Here is a 23,209-nt window from a genome sequence, read left to right as displayed (position 1 = left end):
GTAAATGACAAGAATTGAAATTGACAAACTAGCTATTTTATTAATCAAACTAACTAAGAACAATGATTCTAAGAGTTTAATCTAAAACAAGAATTGAATTGAAGCTAAACTAAATTAAAAACAATTAAATCTAGATCTAGAATTATCTATAGTTTTAGGTCTAACTAGCTACCATTAACAAAGAGTCAAGCTTTTGTTTTTATACTCTCAGATCCAAAAATCGTGCATGGGCTTGGAGCCATGTTTTGGGCCAGAGAATCAGGCCCAAAACCCAATTCTTTCAGTCCAAAAAGGCCTCTTCAGCTGCAGTTGGCTTCAACAGAATTTTCGTCCACTTCTGCTCCTCTGATTGGATCAACGCTTAGACCATTGGAAAGCTCTTTCCGAGGCAGTCGTTTTGACATAAGGTAGGACCCATTTCGAGGTCTGAGTCCAAAGATACGGCCTTTGGAAGTTCTGCTGAGTTTGATGCTGTTTCTGCCCGCGTCGACTTTTCAGCTTTTGACCGGGCTTTTAGAAAGGCTTTGTCTTCTTGAATCTTGGCCTTTAATCATGGAACTCCTTAGTAACCGACCTTTGCTCCTTTATCTCGCTAAAGTGGCACATTTCTACACATAATGGACTTTGAAGCTTGAAATGCATAAAAACACGTAATCAGTGTTAACTCTTAATTATTACTCACATAATTGGTCTAAAAGTATGACTGTTACAGGGTTAAAACTACAGTTTTGAGCTCTTATCAAACCACCCCCAAACAGCATTTTGCTTGTCCTCAAGCAAATATGAGAAATTAGAATAAGTGACCAAAAATGGAGTTCTAACTACTCTCGTTTCGCCAAGTGCGATTGCATTGACCATATGCAACAAGGCCTTAAACCACTAGGAATTCCCTAGTGGACGAGTTATAGCCTCGTGAGAGTTTTCCAGTGAAGGTACTCACAAACTTCATCTATATTACAACGACTAAGAAATAAAACTATTGTTTCCTTATTCATGCTCTAAATTAACTATACCTCTCACTAGCAATGCATATAGAGTAATCAAGTCTAAACCTAAGCTAATATATGCATAATAATCAATCATCTACAATAAACATATATACAATGAGTAATACTATGAAATGCCTAGCAGGTTCGTTTCTGAAACTCGGGATAGCGTCCTTAAGTAGGTTCTCACAATAATAGTCAAGATACAACACTCTGATTTTTTCCACTCAAGTTTCGCTACTCCAGTGTGCAGTGGGCACACTTTACCTTATAATCTCAATGACAACAAGGAAGCCGGAGTCGATCAAACACATCTGCCACTTATTATCACACTAACCTATTCCTAATTGAGCTAGAGGTCTTTATTAGGTGTTGCGGGGATTAAGAGATGGTTTAAGAAAGAAGGAAATGGATATTCAAAAAGGACAAGTCTGAGATAATAGAATCTTCATATTATGTAACTAGAGAAAACCTTGTTATTTACTTTTGCTTCTACACTTTGTTCCATCCTTAGCCATATTTTTTTCTTTTTCTTTGGCTTTTGACTCCTTTTATTCTATTTTTTGGAGTTTTTATTTTATTTCTATTTCTATTTTTCTTTTCTTTAGATGGAAACTTCTTTTCTTATTTTCTGAAGCAATTAACTAACTTTTGTTTATACAGGTTTTTTCTCTTCTTCTTTCTTCCTCATTCTATTCTCAGACTTATCTAGATTGGGTAGGCTGATTTTTTTTATTTTGTTTTTGTAACAGGGTAAAGGATTTGTGGTTTATGAAAGGCTAAAGAAGAGCATCAGAGGGGTGACTAGCGGAAAATAATTCATAGGTTTGAATTTCTGGCTATATCGATCCAAAGAGGGCCTAAATTCTCGCTTAGGATATGGCATAGTGATCAAGCAAGTGGACATGTGATTTCTCTATCCGGATTTTACTTCTCCCTTGTGTCATTTCTCAAATGTTTCGCTCATATAAGGCTTTAGGCTATATTCTCACAGGATTTGAAGAATAAGTACTCTAGCCTAGATTTCAGAAACTTACTGCTAACAATCATAGATACTCATGTAATATATTTATAGATAGATGCAAAGATTATTACCTACATATTAACCTAAGTTTCTAAAAATTATTCTAATGCAAAAGCTACGTGAGACTTCTAGATTATTAAGAGCATAGAGAAGGAAAACAATACCAATATTCCTAAGTGTATAGCATGAACTTATTTATTTATATTTTTGAATTTTTGAAATTTTAACTAGAAAACAAATGCATATTATACCTATCTATATCCTAACAGATGCCTTAATTACACGTGTTTCTATGCCCCCAAACAAGAATCATGCTTTGTCCTCAAAGCATTTAAATAAAGAGGGTAGGAAGAATACCATTGAAGCGCGTGAAATTCAGGAACATCTGCAAAACAAGGTTAGAACGTACTAATATAGGAAATAAAAACTGACGCAACTCTATAAAAGTTCCACCCATTATGGGGTTGACAAGAATCAAATTGCTTGGGACATAAGCAGACACTAACTAGAATTAAAACTTACCTTATCTCCCGCTTTATTCATCATCCTCCTCATCCTCTTCTTCTATAAAGAAGTGAGGTTCCTTCGCGTCCTACCATGCCATGATAATTTGCCAGGCTTCCCGCCATTTATCATCTATTATTGCTAATCTATTAAGCGCCACTTGGTCTGACGGGGTGTATGGTGCAACCTGATGAGGTTGTATCCTCCACCCTTGCCAAGTCATTGCACGGAAAGATCGAATAATACTATTGGTGGGTCACACAGTGTCGACCGTAATCCAATCCGTGAAACGTGTACAAAAAATAGGAAAGAATCATAGCATAATACGAGAAATTAGAACAGACATAAGAAGGTACTTATGCCTCATGCTATGGGCTCGTGCTAAACTAGACATCAAGATTCTGGGAAGGTCATGGCACATACGTCCCGTGGCTAAAGCAAGGAAGACGCTGCAAGTGGCATCATTCACAGAAGAAAAATGCCATTCCCCTAAAATGTTTAGTATGATCTAAAACATAACAGTTCCTATGCTCATAGACAGGCTACCAAAGGCGACGTTATAGTCCCCTTGGTCCTCGATACGGAAAATGCCTGCCCCATACGACTCATGCAAAAACTCATAAGTGTAGACATACATATTATCTACCCAATAGCACCATGGGTCTTGTATTTCAGCGGGCATAGCAAGTCCAAGAACAAATGCTAGCAAGAACCTGGTAATTTCCATTGGTTCATCATCAATGTTGATGGAGAACACTTGTTCTCCATCTGGTCTCTCAAAGAAAATGCAGTTATCGTAAAAATAAGATGCTAGTGTTGGAGAATAAAGTGCATTGGGTCTTACCATAAGCGGTTCCCAGCCAACGTATGTGATCGCCTCGCGAAACCAAGCACCATAAGTAGTGCTTTGGAACAAATCTTTGAAAGACTGTTCTGGTATCAATATAGGAGATGTCATCTCAAAATTACACTCTGGAATAGGTGCGAATGACTTGGCAACAACCCGCAGAAAACTGGAATTTTTCTGGTCCACGAAGTCGTATGCCGAAAGTCGCCTCCTTGAAGCTGAAAAGCGCTCGATGATTTTGAATTCCAGTGTTTGAGCCTGAAGTTGCGCTCACCTTGAAGCGAAAGTGCGCTCTGTACAAAAATTCCGACAAAAATGTAGGGCGCGAAAAGCATCCTGCAAAGAGCGCAGAAAAGCGCTCGAGGTGTCTTGAAGATCGAAAAATGAGACGAAACGTGGGAAACGTGGGAGTGAAAGGTGAGTGATGGAAGTTACGTGTAGTGTGGGTTGTGAGTGTAGAATGAATGAAGTTTATATAGGTTTTAAGTTGCTAAAACGGATCAGGAAGTTGCCAAAAGTTTTTTCACTAGTTCGAAATACTAAAATTTCCAAACCCGGAAACGGAAACAACTCATTTTCTTGATTCTAAAACAAACCTAGTATCTTTTAGGTTGAATTTAGGATAGAATCTACCTATTTTATCGAGATTTCATCCTACCATGATACTTATTCATAGATATGCCTAATCGGCCATATTCTCACTTTGACTCCGCAATAACTTCTAAAACAAGGCTCATATAAAAATCATGCTGGAATAGATAACACCACTCCCAAACAATTTGGGAAAGTGGGATCAATATTAAACAATCACGCACAATAAAAATAATGACATTATATTAAAATTGGCATTAAATGCCCTTTTACTACAAAATCCAAATTACGGAATTAAACCTTACATTAAAATAACTAACAATAATAAAACTACAAATAAAAAACATCAAACTATACTATCCCTAACCACTTCGGTACTGGTAGCAGAGGGCACACGCTCAAGAGATGGCTCCTGAGCTCCCGATGGGCCAGCACCATTCGTCTTTCGGCGACGACGCTCGTGCCTCGATGGTGTGTCCTCAGAAGGAGAATCCTCGTGAGGTGGGAATCGTGCAAGCATGTCGGCCCGGAACTGGCGCTGAGCTTCTAGCTCAGTCCTCATCTGTTCCCACCGCTCATCCTCCCGCTGGGATCGGATCTCGAAGTTATGATAGATAGTAGCCTGTCGAGTCTGGAGGTCTTCGCAGATAGTGTTGAGTGAACGTATGCCACGATGAATTACGACCATGCGTTCTGCATCTGATCAACACCTTTCCAAGGCATCAACATCAAAACAAGTCAAGTCCTCCTCATCCTCTGAGGCATTCTCATTTCCGCCATCCTCCTCATCCTCTTCCCTATCCTCAGGCAACCTCCAAACTCGTTGGACACAATCCTTATAGATACGAGGATTTCGGTGCAGGGTGAGGTAAATCCTATCAGACGCCGGAGCTGCTCTCAACTTCAGCATGATCTTGGTTATCAACACAGGGAGAGGTGCAACAGACTTCCCTACTCCCCTAATCATGTTAAGCATAAACTCCAAGATACAGAACTCGTACTTCTGCTCCTGGAGTATCCATAAAATGTGGAGGCAGTTCAGACTGATGTCGCTGACTTTCTCCTTTCCTAGGACATTCCGACCAATCCACTGAGCTGCAGCCAGCTGGTTGGTTCTAAGGGATGCCTGGCGAACACAATGCGAGCTCGCATTGTAGTTCCCTTCGGTAGCTATCACGTTCATTAACGGCTCTACTCCATTATATTGGGACTCCTGTAACGTGACATCCAAATGGATTCTAGGTGGAATGCCTAGAATCTCAGCCAACAACCCAGTAGTTACTTCCTTCCTCCTCTTCGCCACCATAACAAAAATTCTACTGCCCTCTAACTCCCTCGTGTTGTAAAACCGTCTGACTAAGTCTTCGTGGTAAAAGGCTTCGGTCGAGTACCACAAGCTATTCCAGTCTCTACTAATCATTTCGTCACCATAAAACGGCGCGAAGTGGTCACCAGTAAATGCTTGCTCCGGCAAAATTCGACATTGTTGAGCCATTGGAGTGTTTGGAATGTAGTGGGGGTTTAAATGGGATGTGGTGTTGGAATTTGAGTCGACCGAATGAAACAAACAGTGGTGGTGGCGCGGTGGTGGCACGACAGCTTGAATTTTGTAAATTTCGGTGGTTTTTGGTGATGTAAGTTGGTGGATTTGGTGGTTGTTTGGTTTTAGAGAAGATTTGAAGTGGATTTTTAATAGTTGGCGTGGGTTAGTTTGGGTTTCTTTTTAATTTATTTATTTATTTATTTTTTTAGGTTTTAAAGCTTTGGTGGTCGTTAATGGCGGTTTGGAAGTGAAGAACGCGACTGTTGGTGCAAAGGTAAAGGTAAGTCTGCGGCGGCTGGTTGCTGGTTGGGCCCAAGCCCAATTCAAAATTTTCGAATTTTTCGATTTTTCGCGCAACTTCAAACTAAAATTGCCGCTTCGTTACCAGTCCAATTTTTGCGAATGAGATATGGAAATGATCAGGAGAGAATTTCCAATCCAATGATCCATAAAACACTCTATTCCGACCATGGATGACATATAAGATAGTGGAAAATGCCTCGAAGTGCGTGCATGACATACGTTATGCGAACGAATGAACTATAATTTCATAGAATATGTCAACCCGAATTGAATTACAATTAAATGGCCTATACAACTCTAATGGGACATAAAACATTCTAGGACGGAAACACGAACACCCCACCCCCAAACAAATTTTTTACAACAAAGTTTAGAAAATTTGTTTTTTAAGTGGGTCTTTTAAAGTCAGATTCCCGAGACTTCCTAGATTACTATGTTTATTCTTTAATATATATATATATATATATATATATATATATATATATATATATATATATATATATATATATATATATATATATATATATATATATATATATATATATTTTTTTTTTATTTTTATAAATCTTGATTAATATATTTAAAAACAATAAGCAATAAGGACATAATTCACCCCATAGAGAAACATGACTCAAAAATTCGAGAAAACATGCAAGAGTGGAAAACGTGAATTATGTTAAATGTGGACTTAGGATCCGGTACTTACAGCCACACACTCCATAGGGAGGGCCCAGTTACCTTAATGGTGCACTCACCAATATCTAGAAATGAAAGGAATGCACCAAACACAACAAATTGAGTAATTTATAGTCAGATACTCGAGACTTTATCTAAACAAATGTATGAACATGCAGTTTATCATATATCAACAACCGAAATAGTTGTGGATCATTCCATAAATAAATATCACAGAAAACATATCCAAACACAATCAAGTACCAAGATTTCCTATGACGCAACCTAGTGAACTGAAAGGGAAGTCGGATAACCATATAACGTAACCTAGCATGCACCTTCTTTTTCATTTATGAACGAGAGGGTGTTCTAGTGAATAAGTGTGGAAAAATGAATGGTTGTGTAAAAAATGGTGGATATGGATAAGTTGTAGAAGGAAAGCATGTAAACAATGAGGATGTGGGTTTAGCACAAAACTCATTCATGGTGTAGGTAGGGACTGTTTCAAGTCTAAAAATGAAGGTGTCAAATGCTTGGTTCTTCTGAAGTATTTGTTTACTAGGTGGATTTAAAAAATTATGAAGCACAGAAGAAACAAAAGGATCGAGTGCAAACTCGAGATTCCTTTGAAAGGGTGGAAGGAGGGGAGTCGAGGTGGATGTTGTACAAAGTAGTTCTTGATAGGGTGAATCATCACCTGCTCTAAGAAACTCCTTGAATTCCTCATCTAGATTGGTCATATCCACATTACTATGGTAGTCCACTATATCTTTGAGAAAGTCATCTATCTCGTCCTCATCCATAATATGTGTATCGACTAGTGTAGGTATGAAAATGTTGGAGTCTGAACTTCCAAAGGAATGAAATTTGGGCATATGATTATCAGGGAACGTGTTGTTGAAATAATCTGGAGCGAAGCTCTCGATCATGCTAACCTCTCCATCCATAGACGAATCGGGTAAATGTGTCTTTGTTTTAAAACATTTACTTTAAACAAAGAAGATGGCCAAAAGACATGGACATTGAACCATCGTGCAATTAATAAGCGCATTGGCAGTTGTCAGGAAAGGACGCCCTAAGATGATTGGGACAGAGTCGTTAGCTTTACGTCAGTATTGAGGATGACAAAATCAGCCGGATAGTAGAAATCCTGAATTTTTACCAAAGACATTTTCAACCACACCCTTAGGATACTTAATAGATCGATCAGCTAATTGCAACGTCATTTTAGTGGGTTGCATATCGCCTAGACCTATTTGTCTATACAAATAAAAGCGGGAGTAAGTTAACACTAGCCCCCGTGTCTAATAACGCCGTCGTCAGTATAAGAATCTCCTAAGGTGCATTATCAGATAGGATGACCGGGGTCCTTGTACTTAACAATTCCATTATGTTCAGATAGAGTTGGGAATTGTTCTGTTAAAAAGGCGTCTTTTGGTATATTGGTCTTACGCCTAGTAGTACACAACTCCTTAAGAAGCTTAGCATGGTGTGGTAGCTTTTCAATAGCTTCGAGGAAGGAAAGGTTTATAGTTAGATTCTTGAAAACGTCCCTAATCTCCTCATAATTAGTATCCCTAGTTAACATGGCTAATTTTTGTGGAAACGGTGGTTTCTGTCTATATTTAGCAATGGTATCACCGGATGTTTAACCTTGGCTTTTCGTTTCTTAGGTTGTGTTGTAACCGGTACCTCTACGATTGGTAGGTTCTTCGGTTTTCTATTTGGGTATCTAGTAAAATAGCAGGTGTAGGGAGACTCTTGGTGGGGTAACTATAGGCATAGTTACTTTGTTATCAACCACTCTGCCGAAGCGGAGAGTGGTGATGGCCTTTAGCTCACCTACATTTTCATATTCATTACTAGTATTATCGGTTACCTCAAAGGCTGTGTTTGTTGTTTTAGGATTAGGTATTGCGTGACCTAGAAACACACCTTTGGGTTGGGCTTTATCTTGGGCCAACTGTTGGCTTAAATTATTAACGGATTGTAGAAGCTGTTGGTTAGATTGAGCCATGGTTTGGAAAATTTTTTGGCTCACTTGTATGAAGGTGTCAAGACGATCCGATTGTGTGGGTGTAGTAGTCACGGGTGGTGTGACTAGAACTATCTTGCGTGAATTATTTATGGGCGGATTTTGATAGTTATTATTTACCGGGACGATACCTCTATTAGCATTATAATTATTATAACTACCTTGACCTTGTACTTGACCTTGTCGAGGTTGCACTTGGTTGTTGTAATTATTAAAATTACCCTGACCCTGTCCTTGTCGTGGTGGAGCTTGGATAAAACTGTTCGATGGCCTAACATATTGATTATTGTACCCTGAAGGTGTGACGTGTTGGTTATTTCTCCAACCGAAGTTGGGATTTTGTCTCTAAGGGGCATTAGGTTCACTATTAATGGAACAAGCCTGTTCATAGGCTATAGGACAGTGGAAGTCGGGATGCTCAGGGCTCCAACAGAAACTACATAGATTTGAATTTACATTCATGATGGGGATAGGCTTTTGTTGAACAGAGATGGCCTCTACCTTTTTAGTGAGTGATTCGATTAAAGTTTTAAGCTCGGGATCGTGTTTAATTTCAAACATACCAACGGCCTTAACTGTATTATAAGAACTAGCGGAGCGGTGGATATTGTCACTACCCCCCCAGTTGTTATTTCGCTTAGTTTGATCCTCTAAAAATTTATAAGCCTCCGAGGCTCCTTTACTTAAGAAACTACCCCCATTCATTATGTCAAGGACTTCTTTATGGTGGTGTAGAAGTCCTTTGAAAAAGGCACGAACTAACGTGTCTTTCGCTAAGTTATGATGTGGACACTCTATAAGGAGATCAGTGAAACGATTCCAAGCCTCTGAAAATGATTCATGAGGATTTTGTCGAAATAAATGAATCTTGGAAAGCATCTCATCCGTCTTTAGGGGTGGGTAAAAATGTTCCATAAACTTGGTGAACAAGTTTAGCCCACGAGTCCATTGAAATTAGGCGTTTGGGCGAGTTAACCAAGACGCCTTTTATCCGCTAAGGTGAAAGGGAATACCCTTAGTTTAATTTGTTCCGCACCAACCGTAGGATGATGGAATGTTGTAAGGACTTGTTCAATCCTACGCATGTGTTGATAAGGTTTTTCATGGTCTAAACCATGAAAAACGGGTAACAAATTAAAAATATTTGGGGGGATTCGGAAATCCCCCACTGGGTCTGCTAGAACGATGCAAGATTTGGGACTATCGCTCAAGGCTTTATAAAAGTATGAGAGAGGAGTCTCTCCTTCGTCGGGCATTGTGTCAGGTAGAGTATGTGGAATAGTAGCTAGAGGTACAATGAGTGGTATACTAGATAGGCGTGCTTGTTGATGTTGCTGTGTAATTATGCTCGGTGTTTTTGTTCGACCAGATCTTAATCTCATACAAGGCTAAGACCAAACTTAGCTAATTACGTCAACACTCCAAACAATCGATATACTAGTATAAACCTCTAACAGGAGATCGCGAGGTGTGGAAGAAAGGAATACCGACAAGCGCCCTTGCTGCGCTTATGAATAACGTCTTGTTTCTGGCGTGTTGTGTGTATATAACTAGTTAGAAACGAAAAACTTGAAAAATCAAAGTTCGAATCAAACTTGTGGAAATCCGGTAAAATTCAGCTCGAGTAGTGGTGCTCACTTTGGGCACGGGTCGCACTTCGGTGGGTTCAAGTGTTTGAGTTGTTTGCTGGTCGAAATTTCCCTTCAAGAACTTGAACTTGGCAGTCGCTCCTTTTGCGCGCAGCGCTCTCAGGCAAATTTTTCTCGGAAGTTTTCAATGCTGAAACGAACAACCACAATATGAATCAAACAAGGGTGGGTGGGTTTAATGGGACTTTAAGAAGAGTACTTATACTACGAAAACAATGCGAAAGTGAAACTAAGATGGCAGCGGCGCCATTTGATAAAACATAAAATGTTAGTTTACCTACGAAATGAACGACGAAACTCAAAACGTAAGTAAACTAAAACTATCTTATGTGCCTAAGATTTATCAAAGATTTCTACTCTCAATCCTATGAGATATAGTGGAGTAGATGATTCGTTCCACTCCTAGTCCTTCCGCATGCTGTGCTCTCTACGTATAATTACTCTTAACCAAAGTCTAATGAGAGATTTACGAAATGGCAACTAGACTACGATGCAACTACCCACAAGATGCAACTAGTCGACTATTAGAACAACTATGGGAATGCTACGTCGATTATATGATAAGGAATTGAGGGGGATTGATTCCACCTTAACTCGACTTAATCCTACTAACGACGAATCGTCGTAATCTGAATTGAACTGCTTTGCAGAACAATCTGGTTACTCCTAATCCCTAATTACACATGTCATTTCTACCAATTCATAACTAACATGTGAACGATTACACCCATTCTCATGGTGAACTAATCATTTCTAGAGTGGAAAGGAAATTACGACGACTCAACGATAATCGGGATCAAGCTTTCATCAAGGCTTCTCAACCCCCTCAAATGGAGGTTTAGCCGAGAATTATCACGCTATCATTCCCAATGGAATTCAAACAAGACATGATATAAAGATTTGAACTTACTTGTTTAAACTCAATTCAAAACTACTCATGCAATAATTGAATTCAACTGATACTGACAAATAATTGAAACTACGAATTGAAACTAAACAATCAATGGAAATGAAACTAGATTATGGAGAAAACTATTTTATTAATCTAATGAATAATAAAACAATGATTCAAATACTAAATTAATAATCTAACTAATCTAGGTCTAGCTATCTATGTAATAAGGGAATTTAGATCTAAACAATTGTAAATGACAAGAATCGAAATTGATAAACTAGCTATTTTATTAATCAAACTAATTAAGAATAATGATTCTAAGAGTTTAATCTAAAACAATAATTGAATTGAAGCTAAACTAAATTAAAAACAATTAAATCTAGATCTAGAATTATCTATAGTTTTAGGTCTAACTAGCTACCATTAACAAAGAGTCAAGCTCTTGTTTTTATGCTCTCAGATCCAAAAATCATGCATGGGCTTGGAGCCATGTTTTGGGCCAGAGAATCAGGCCCAAAACCCAATTCTTTCAGTCCAAAAAGGCCTCTTCATCTGCAGTTGGCTTCAACAGACTTTTCGTCCACTTTTGCTCCTCTAATTGGATCAAGGCTTAGACCATTGGAAAGCTCTTTCCGAGCCGGTCGTTTTGACATAAGGTAGGCCCCATTCCGAGGTCTGAGTCCAAAGATACGGCCTTCGGAAGTTCTGCTGACTTTGTGTGTTGTTTCTACCCGCGTCGACTTTTTAGCTTTTGACCGGGCTTTTAGAAAGGCTTTGTCTTCTTGAATCTTGGCCTTTAATCACAGAACTCCTTAGTAACCGACCTTTGCTCCTTTATCTCGCTAAAGTGGCACATTTCTGCACATAATGGACTTTGAAGCCTGAAATGCATAAAAACACGTAATCAGTGTTAACTCTTAATTATTACTCACATAATTGGTCTAAAAGTATGACTGTTACAGGGTTAAAACTACAGTTTTGGGCTCTTATCATCCTTCACTTTAGCATCCTCTCACCTATTCTAGACTTTGTGTCATACTGTAGTGATAAGTCATGGATTGTAACTTGGCTTGGGTATTGGTTTATGAAGAAAAGGTAAAAAGGATTCTAAGGTTGTTTCTGAAAACACTAAGGGTTTTGCTTCTTTCTTTGGAAGATTTCTTCAAATTCTGTATTGCAGAGAAAATTCTTCCTTTGTCTTAGCTTTTTCATCCATTATGTTCAACTTTTTTTTTTTTTTTTTTTAACTCAGTGGTATATCCTTGATTAGTACTGGATATGCTTGTTTTCCACTAGCTTCTTTTACTTTGAACAAAATGATGGTCTTCATTGTATCTCTCTGATATTTCTTTGTAATCTTTCTTTTGTGGTCTTTCTTCCTCCTTGTGCCCCTCGTATTCTCAGAAACATATGGGTATGGCTGATAAAGATTTTGGCTATACTCCTTGTCTGGAGTTGGGTAAAGGATAAGGGGTTTTGGAAGAAAATGGCTTATTGTAAGGCTCAAAAGGGTTTAATATGATGGTCCTACTAGGTGGGATAAAAGCTGAATGGGTTCACTACTTGACTTATCAGTATGATAATCTGTTTCGAATAGACTACAAGACCTAATAGCTATCTCCCCAGTTGATGTCACTTCATGATTAACCAAATCAACGAATAATGAGACTATATTACAACGACATAAAGAACTGAAAGATGTTGTGTCACTAAGACTCGGATTTTTCTCGTAAGAACTCTCCAAAAAATGGGTATAAAGCTCAAGTCTCACAGACTAAGTCTAAAAATTCTACTTCCAGTTTACTAGGGGTTTAAATCTCTCTTCTAGCAAAAGTACACAAAACTGACCAAGTACTATGGTGGTGCCTTGATAAAGAATTCTATCAACAAGAACTATGTCCGAGCATAATAAATAGTATAAGTGGTAATGAAATCAATAATATCAACTATCTATCAAACTCAACACTAAACAGTATAGAATCTATATCCCAGACTCATAATTAAAATTCATTTTTCTCATGCTGTTGATATAGAAAAAAAAATATTTTAATTTTTGAAAACTAATTTTCGAAATTCATTTCTCAAGTACACCCTCCCCCTACTTATGCATGCATTGACATCAATGTATAAAGAAGTAAATGAAATGGATGAGAAAAAGGTAGGATATTACCATTTATGCCGAATTTTTAGGTCTTTTTATGTTAGATCCCCAAGACGTAATGTATTATCAATTTGGAGTGAGGAGATCAGATTTTCTTACCCAAATCTGACGAATGTTTGGAGGACGAAGAGGTCTCACCTTGTGGGTTGTTAAAAATACTCCTTGATATGTTGGAAAGATTACTGGTGAAGTTGCTTCTCTACCTTGAACTATTTCAGGTCTGATGATTGTGTGATAGGCCTTGTGGTTCCCCTGTGTAAAAGATTGACGAAAATCTTTCTTTCTAATAGGACAATAGTATCTGATGTGCCTTTTACCACCACAGTAATGATAATAGATGTCCGGGCCTTTCGTTTCGGTGGGGCAAGTAGACTAGTTCACATACTTCTCTCGTTCTGACAATCATGGTGTAGAAGAAGCTTCAACAGTGCAATTCTCCTTATCAATATGGTTCACTTTCTGCTTCTGAAGACTCATTTCAGTTTCTAGATTCTGCTGTTTTTCCAAAACTTCTTTAAGCTGATTATCTAGCAACTGATTTTTCTGGGTAGAAGTCTGTTGTTCATCCTGAAATGTAGAGTTAATCTTCTCAAGATATGATACTCTCTCTATCAATTTTCCATTCTGCTCACTTAATTTCTGAATTTTTTGCAGAGATTCCAAGAACATGGCTAGCAACGCCTCTGTGGTGGGGTTCTCAGGTTCATCACAGTTTTCTGTAGATTGAGCACTTTCAATTGTATCTTCGAAAGGGACGAATTCTTGTATCATACTATCAAGGAAGTACACCTCTTCACCTTCGGTGTCATCACAATCCTTATACAACAGATGAAAGATATTTATGTCCATGGACATCTTACCAAAGTTGATCTTTATTTCACCGTTGTAACAATTTATCAAAGCTTTTGCGGTAGCGAGGAAAGGTCGGCCTAGGATAATTGGAATTTTATCAAAGGCTTCCTGGGTGTCTATCACAATGAAATCCACTGGATAGTAGAAATCGGCTACTTGAACAAGAACATCCTCAACTATGCCTTTGGGAATCTTGGTAGAACGGTCAGCTAACTTCAATTTGACTTTTGTAGGCTTTAGGTTCTCCAAGCCCAACGCTTGGTACACATGATATGGCAAGAGATTAACACTAGCACCAAGGTCTAAAAGAGCATTACCTATGAATTTTTCTCCTATCTTGCATGATATTGTAAGACTTTCTGGATCTTTGAGCTTGACTAGAGCTTGCTGATGGATAATAGATGTTGTTTGTCCAGCTAGAAACGCTCTCTTTGGAACATGATTACTTCTCTTTATGTTGCATGCATCCTTCAAGAATTTGGCATATGATGGCAACTGCTTGATCGCTTTGAGAAAGGGGATATTGATGTTATCTTTCTCAAATACCTCCTTCATCTCTAAAAATTGCTTGTCCTTTTTGCTTTGAGCAAAAAATATAGGAAAAAGTGCCTTTGGTACAAACACATTAGCATGTGTCTGCTCTTCTTTCTCTTTGGCATTCTTGCATATCTTGTCTTGGTTGTCTTGACAAATGGGAGTTGAAAGGATTTCTCCCACTTCCTTTCGAGCTTCATTTGAAATCTTGACCGATTGCTCTGTAGCAATGTCATCATGAGAAGGTAAGTCAACCTTGTTATCAATCTTCAATCGACCGAGTAGTAATCGGTGACATGATCATGGAGGTGATCAGTACTAGAAGTTGTCCCAATGTGGCATACATCTTCACTCCTCAATATTGGTTCCAATAAGCTAGGTTGAGTGGCTTGTGTCTTTACAGACAAAGCAGTAGTGAGTTTGCAGACCTTAGCCTCTAGAGACTCCATTCTAGAACATTGACTTGCCTGAGATTGCTGGAGATTGAGCTGAGACTGTGTAATAAGCTCTAGAACACTTTCAAACTTCTAATTTTTCTGTGATTGCAAAGTAATTGCATTCTCCAGGTTGGCAGGTGTGGCATAATTTCTCCTAGGATCAGGCACTAACTCTCCACTTGTATTGGAATTCTACTGAGAGTATAACTATTGTTGAGGAACCAACTGTGAAGCTTGACTTGTCTGTGGAATATAACTTTGATCTTGTGAACCTGGGGGTTCATCGTTCTGTCTCCAATAATTGCCTTGAAAGTTATTACCACCTTGGTTGGGCCTCTGAAATGAGTTAATATTGTACTCTCCAACTGATGCATGTTGATAGTAAACAGGACATTCTAGAGTTGCATGAGAAGTGTCCGAACAGACTTCGCAGCATTGGCTAGCTTGCATGACTGGGAAAGATTTAGCTTGAGACTTGTTGATCTTGGAGGGATTCATGGAGAACTGATTGAATTTCTTACTCAAAATTTCAATGCTGGTGGCCAGGCTGGCCAATGTAAACTTCAGTTCTTGATCTGCTTGTTCATGTGTTTGGTAGCCAAATTGCTCTGGCTCCCCCTTCATGCTAGCGACATCCTCGTTGCTAGTAGTCCATTGTTGTGTTTCTTCAGCTAAATTCTCGAGAAAATTGTAAGCTTCCTCTCCATCCATTGATGTAAACTTGCCTTTGTGCATTGACTGTATCATCTGCTTGTTCATCATCGAGAGTCCTCGATAGAAAAAATGAGCTAGTGTGCTCTTGTCGTATCCATGATGTGGACATGAGACTAGCAAATTATTGAATTTCTCCCAGCTTTGATGATATTCTTCAGTCACCTTCCCTTTGAAATTGTTGATGGCTTGCTGTATGGCATCTGTCTTCTGGGGTGGGTAGAACTTGTTCATAAACTTTATTCTCAACTTCTCTCAGTTGTCTATTGAATTGATCAACTTCTCAGTTCATAAACTTCGCTCAACTTCTTCCTCTGTTGTGCTTGCATGGGTGGGATAGCTTCAGAATTATTTGGATTCATAACACCTCCATCATTGCTTCCGGCCATTGTTTCAATCTCGTCTAGTATTCTTGTGAGTCGGTTGTTAAACCTTGTCCACTGTTGTGTTCTTATCGGACGATGATATGGACGACGGGGCATACACTAGAAAATGCTATGCGAAAATGATTAAAAACTATCCTACTATGCTTGAATGCTATTAAACTAATATGCAACTATTCTAAATTATACTAATATGCAAAACTACTTTCCTTCAATTGGGTTGGGCTTTGCAGCTAGTATCTTGCCCGTTGTCTAAAGTTGTCTCTTCTAGGGTTATGGTGAATCACTTGGATTGCTTAAGTACCACGTCCCACAGACGATAGTCTGTTTGTCAAGATTCAGACAATAAACACTAGAGTTTGATTTTTCGCTGTGTTGGCTTACAACTTCAATTGTTGAAAAGATCCTAAATGCAATTATACTAGAAAGCAATAAAACTAAACTAATTATGATGCAACTAAACTAAGAATGAAATAAAAAGAATGAAGATTTGACTAACCTGGATGGTAGATCTTGTCTTCGAGATGTCCTTCAAGCTTCTCTCTTTCTCAAAAGAATGGATGATGCGGCTAAAATTACCTTAAGATCCAAACTTCTAATCTTGAAAGAAAATGTTAAACATAAACAACTTAAAATGGCAGCGGCGCCATTTGACACTCCTTCCAGGGCTACAATTAATTATATCCCCGGCAGCGCCATTTGACACTCGCTCCTTTTTATGTGTGTAGATGGTATATGGATGATGTAGATAGATGATGGTCGTTGAACAAATAGAAGCGTATCAAAACCTAATTATCCCTGAATAAGTAAAGGATGAGTAGGATATCATTCCACTTTTAAGTGTATGTTTATATGAAGGACATGACTGGAAAAGGAGTTTGAGGGATTAAAAACTATGATTATAGATATAGTAGATTCTAATGCTAAACTAAACTAAACTAACTAAACTTATACTAAAGCTAAGAATTAGAAATATGGAGAGAATATTAGAGAGATAGATTCAAGAGATTCAAATCCACCAATGCTTTTGATTTAATGACCTTTTGCTTCATGTTGTTCTCCAAGTAGACTAAATCAGACAATAATCGAAAGTGCCGATGCCCTCTTGGATGAAATATCGTTAACAATTAACTCTACTCAAGGTTGTTCCTATGTTTATGTTACTAGTATCTTATTTCCTTTTATGTGAGCTTGGGCAGTTATTCAATAATCACCATCTAAGGCAAACACAAGGAATACTTCCCTTACTCTAAAACAGTACACAACTAGAAGAAAAGTAGAGAATAATAGTATAATATTCAATTACAATAAATAAAACCCTATTCTAGCATTATATTCAATTGCAATAAATAAAAGCATGTCACTATCAAATATTCAATTGCAATAAATAAAACCCTAAGCTAGCATGATATTCAATTGTAATAAATAAAAACCTTAATCTATACTTCCATCCCCTGGTATGGGCAATGAAACTAATAACTAAAAACATAAAGAAATAACCTGATTGAAGAACACCATAAACCAGAAGAATCATTAAACCTTAAGCACCGGCTTCATCTCCTCCCTTGAAGGAGATGATTAGCCTTCCATATAGAAGGAAGAACACGAAGAACGAGAAGAAGAAGAGTCGAAGAACATAAGACTAGAAAGACTAATTTATTAAGACTCAGCTAGTTAAAACCGATATTTTATTATTAATCTCTCTCTGCCTCAAGTTCTGGAGACAAGAATATAAGTGAATTGGCCAATTACATGAAGCACTTAGGTCCTCTATTTATAGGAGTTACAATGAGCTCTAGAATCATTCCAAACCGTCATTTGTTTCCTAATACAAATAGACTTCTTCCAGAGTCCAACTTCATCTCCAAAACTGAGAAGGAATTGGCTACAGTGTCGATTCATGCGTCCTATCCTTTTATCCTCTTTTGCGGGCTTTGGTCCAAGCAACAAATCCTTTGGCCTTGGGCTTCCAAATAGGCTTTAAAATAGGTCCAAGTCGCATCTTTAATAGCTTCAATTCCTTGGCTTTTTCCATGATTGTCCACGGGCTTCCCATGTGATCCTTAATGCTCTGTATTGCTCTGTTTTACCCCTTTTTCTCTAATATTCTACAAAACTCTCTTTTTCACCTGTAGAATCTTAAAACTTAACTTACAAACACTATTAGTCCACTAAGATGGCTAAACAAGAGGCATAATCGAGGGTTAAATTGTACTTTTTGAGCACTTATCACCTCCTCATTTTCCTCTTCAAAGAGATAAGGTTCCTTCGCATCCTACCATGCCATGATAACTTGCCAAGCCTGCCGCTGTGTGTCATCAACTTGTGCTAACCTGTCTAATGTTACTATGTCTGATGGGGTGTAAGGAGCAACCAAATGAGGTTGCACCTGCCATCCCGGCCAAGTCATTACTCGAAATGAGCGAACCACACAATTGGTGGGTCTCATGACTTCAACCCTTTTCCAATCCATGAACTGGGTACATAATTCTGGTAGACAACTGAGCATGATGCGGCAAACCAAAACAAGCATAAGAAGATACTTATGTCACATGCTTTGAGCTCTCTTAAGACTAGATACTAATATTCGGGGAATGTCATATCGGTGACGTCCCTCAGCTAAAGCAAGGAAAACATCACCAGTGGTACTATTTGCAGAAGTAAACTGCCACTCCCCTAGAATATTCATGAGGATGAATAACATGGTGGTGCCTACATTTAGGGACAGGCTACCAAGGGCTATGTTGTAACTCCCTTGGTCTATTATACGAAATACCCCTCCCCCATAATACTCATGGAAATATGTATAGTCATAGAGGTATGAATTATCGGTCATATATCCCCACGTGTGAATAGGATCAGGTATTGGTATTCCCAAAACTAATGCTACCACATACTTATTGAATTCTAGGGGTGTGTCATCAACCGTGACGGAGAATTCTTGTTCTCCATCCTGGTTACAATAGAAATTAATATTATTAAAGAAAAATTCAGTAAGCTTAGGTGAATACGAGTCATCTTCACTTACCAGAAGATGCCTCCATCCGAACTGCATGATCCTCTCGCGGAACCAATGTCCATAAGACTCGCTCCCCAACAAGTGTTCGAAAGACTGCTCTGGTATTACTGATAAGAGCCCAAAACTGTAGTTTTAACCTCTTAATAATACTACTTTTCGACCAATTATTCGAGTAATAAATAAGAGTTAATGTTAATTACGTGCGTTTATATATTTTAGGCATGGAACTCAATTATGTGCAGAAATATGCCACTTTGGCAATATAAAGGAGCAAAGGGTTAGTTGCTAAGAAGTTCTGTGATAAAGGCCAAGATTCAAGGAGACAAAGCCTTTATGAAGCCCGGTCAAAAGCTGAAAAGTCAACACGGGCAGAAATAGTACACAAGTCAGCAGAACTTCCGAAGACCATATCTTTGGACTCAGGCCTCAGATTTGGGCCTACCTTACGTCAAAACGACTGGCTCAAAAAGAGATTTCCAATGGTCTAAGCCTTGACCCAATTAGAGGAGTAGAAGTGGACGAAAAGTCTACTGAAGTCAAAGCCAGCTGAAACGGGCTTTGTGGACTGAAGAAATTGGGCTTTGAGCTCGATTTTCCGGCCCAAAACATGAGACCTCAGCCCATGCACGAAATTGTGGATCTGGTCTCCTCATTTACATAAAACAAGACTTAGCTCTTAAGAAACATATAGTTATATAGCTTAGAATAGAAAGTAGCCATTAAAAATAGCTTGTAGATCTAGTTTTTGAATTCAAGTAGTTAAATTAATTAGTTTCATTTCTTGTTTTAGATTAATTCTTTGAATCATTGTTCTTCATTGATTAGATAAATAAAATAGTTTATTCTTGTTCATTTTGATTTTGTCATTTAAATTTGTAGATCTAATTTTAATTCTTGTTGTTATTCAATTCTTAGTTATTAATTAGATTTGAAGTATCGTTTAATCAAAATTAGTAAAGTTCAAATCTTCATATTATGTCTAGTTTTAATTCAATGGGAAATGATAGTTTGATGAATCAAGGCTAAACCTCCAGTAGAAGGGTTTGATGAAAACCTGATTGTGTAGTATAGAATCGTTGTAAGAATCTATTCCACTCTAGAAGGTCGTTGATTCGCCATGAGAATGGGTGGACGACCTCACATACTAGTTATGAATTGGTAGAAATGCCATGTATAATTAGGGATTAGAAGTCCCTTGAAAAAGGCACGAACTAAAGTGTCTTTCGCGAGGTTATGATGTGGACACTCTATAAGTAGTCCGTGCCTTTTTCAAGGGACTTCTGCACCACCATAAAGAAGTCCTTGACATAATGAATGGGGGTAGTTTCTTAAGTAAAGGAGCCTTAGAAGCTTATAAATTTTTAGAAGATCAGACTAAGCATAATAATAACTGGGGGGGGGGGGGGGGTAGTGACGATATCTCCCACAACGCTAGTTCTTCTACAACAGTAAAGGCCGCCGGTATGTTTGAGATGAAACCCGATCCGGAACTTAAAAATTTAATTGAATCTTTAACTAAAAAGGTAGAGGCTATTTCTGTTCAACAAACGCCTATCCCCATCATGAATGTCAACTCCAATCCATGTAATTTATGTTTGAGTCTAGAGCATCCCGACTCCTATTGTCCTTTCGCTTATAAGCAACAACAGTCACAAGAAGATAATGTTTGCTCGACTAATAGTTTTCCTATTCCTAACGCCCCTTGGAGACAACATCCCAACTTCAGTTGGAGAAATAATCAACAAGTAACACCTCCAAGGTTTAATAATCAAAATGTTAGGTAAGCAAACAATTATAACCAAGCTCAACCACGACAAGGACAAGGTCAGGGTAATTATAATTATAACAACCAAGCGCAACCACGACAAGGTCAAAGCACAAGGTCAGAGTAATTATAATAATTATAACAATAATAATTATAATGCTAAAAGAGGTATCATTCCGGTAAATAATAACTACCAAAATCCACCGATTAATAATCAACGTGACATAGTTCCTGTCACACAACCTAAAGCTAACACTCTTCCACAACTGGATCATTTCGATACCTTTATGCAATCTCAACAACAGATTTTACAAGCCATCCAACTTTCCTTACAACAGTTAGCTCAAGAGAAAGTGCAACCCAAAGGTGTGTTTCCAGAATAAGCAATAGCTAATCCTAAAACAACAAACACCGCCTTTGAGGTAAATGGTAATACTAGTACGGGAAATGAAAACATAGGTGAGCTAAATGCCATCTCCATTCTCCGTTCTGGGAGAGTGGTTGATAACAAAGTAACTATGCCTATAGTTACCCCACTAGTTGTCCCTACACCGCAGATTGTACTAGATACCGTAATAGAAACTGAATAGCCTACCCCTGTAGAGGTACCAGTTAAACCACAACCTAAGAAACAAAAAGCCAAGGTTAAACATCCTGTTGATCATTATGCTAAATATAGAGAGAAACCACCATTTCCCCAGAGATTAGCAATGTTAACTAAGGATACGAATTTCGATGAGATTAGGGAAGTTTTCAAAAATCTAACGATAAACCTTCCTTTTCTTGAAGTGATAAAAAAAATTACCTCACCACGCTAAGTTTCTTAAGGAGTTATGCATTACTAGGAGTAGGACAAATATTCTAAAAGACGCCTTTCTCACTAAACATGTTACAACTTTATCAGAACATAATAGAATAGTTAAGTACAAGGACCCTGGTCGTCCTACTATACAATGCACCTTAGGAGACACTCACACGACCACTGATTTATTAGACCTGGGGGTGAGTGTTAACTTACTCCCTTATTATTTATATAAACAAATAGGTCTACAAGAAATGCAACCTACAACAATGACGTTGCAATTAGCTGATAGGTCTATCAAGTATCCTAAGGGTGTAGTGGAAAACACACTGGTTAAGGTTCAAGATTTCTACTATCCTGCAGATTTTGTTATCCTCGATACAGAAGTCGCTAACGATGCTGTCCCAATCATTTTAGGAGCCTTCTTGGCTTGGCAAACGCCAACGCTTATAAATTGCCGCGATAGTTCGATGTCCTTATCTTTTGGCCATCTTTCCGCTGAGGTCAATGTATTTAAACTGATCACACAGGTTGCTGATACCAATATCGATAGAGAGGTTAGTATGATCGAGAGTTTAGCTCGTGATTATGTCAAAACCACGTTTCCAAATAATCAGATGCACAAATTCCTTTCCTTTGGACGTTCCAACTTTAATAAGGACTCCTTGGACGTGGAGGGAATTGAGGAAGATTTCCTTCAACTTTTTTGCAACTCTTCTTCGCCACCTCGAGAGTCCCCTCCTATTGATAACCATTCACCCACCTCACATCATTCCCCTTCCATCAATGTACCCCATCCTACACCTTTTCAAAGGAACACGGAGTTTTCACTTGACCCTCTTATTTCTTTTGTGTTTAATGATTTTCTAAATGCGCCTAATACGGATATAATTCCCGAAGAAAAGGCACATGACACCTACATTTTCAGAATTGAGACAGTTCCTACCTACACCATGAATGAGTTTTGTGCTAAACCCACATTCTCATTCTTTCCATTCTTTCCTTCTAATACTTATCCTTATCCACCATATCTTCCACAACCATCCATTTTTTCACACTCATTCACTTGGACAACCTCTCGTTCAAAGATGAATAAGAAGGTGCATGCTCGGTTACGTTCTAGGTCTATCAGACTTCATTTTCATTCCACTAGGTTGCGTCGTAGGAAATCTTGGTGTCTGATTATGTTTGGGGGTGCATTCCATGTTATTTATTTCTGAAAAGACCCACAACTCTTTAGGTTGTTGATATATGGAAACTGAAACTGCAGGGTATTAATATATATATATATATATATATATATATATATATATATATATCCTGTTATTTGTTAAAGTCTCACGTATCTGACTATAAATGACTCATTTGGTTGTCTGGTGTACTTCCTATCACTTCCATATACTGATAAGTGCACCATTCAGATAACCGGGCCCTCCCTATGGAGTGTGTGGCTGTAAGTACCGGACCCTAAGTCCACGGTCAGCATAATTCAC

At 38.2% G+C, this 23,209-nt stretch overlaps 1 pseudogene; it reads left to right on the top strand.

The window, feature by feature from the left end:
• Nucleotides 1-9,283: 9,283 nt before the first annotated feature.
• On the top strand, nucleotides 9,284-9,377 carry LOC147516753 (small nucleolar RNA R71; annotated as a pseudogene).
• The last annotated feature ends 13,832 nt before the right edge of the window (nucleotides 9,378-23,209 follow it).

Source organism: Coptis chinensis, chromosome 2 (assembly GCF_015680905.1).
Source record: "Coptis chinensis isolate HL-2020 chromosome 2, ASM1568090v1, whole genome shotgun sequence".
NCBI classification, from domain to species: Eukaryota; Viridiplantae; Streptophyta; class Magnoliopsida; order Ranunculales; family Ranunculaceae; genus Coptis; species Coptis chinensis.
This window is presented reverse-complemented; position numbering and strand designations above follow the sequence as displayed.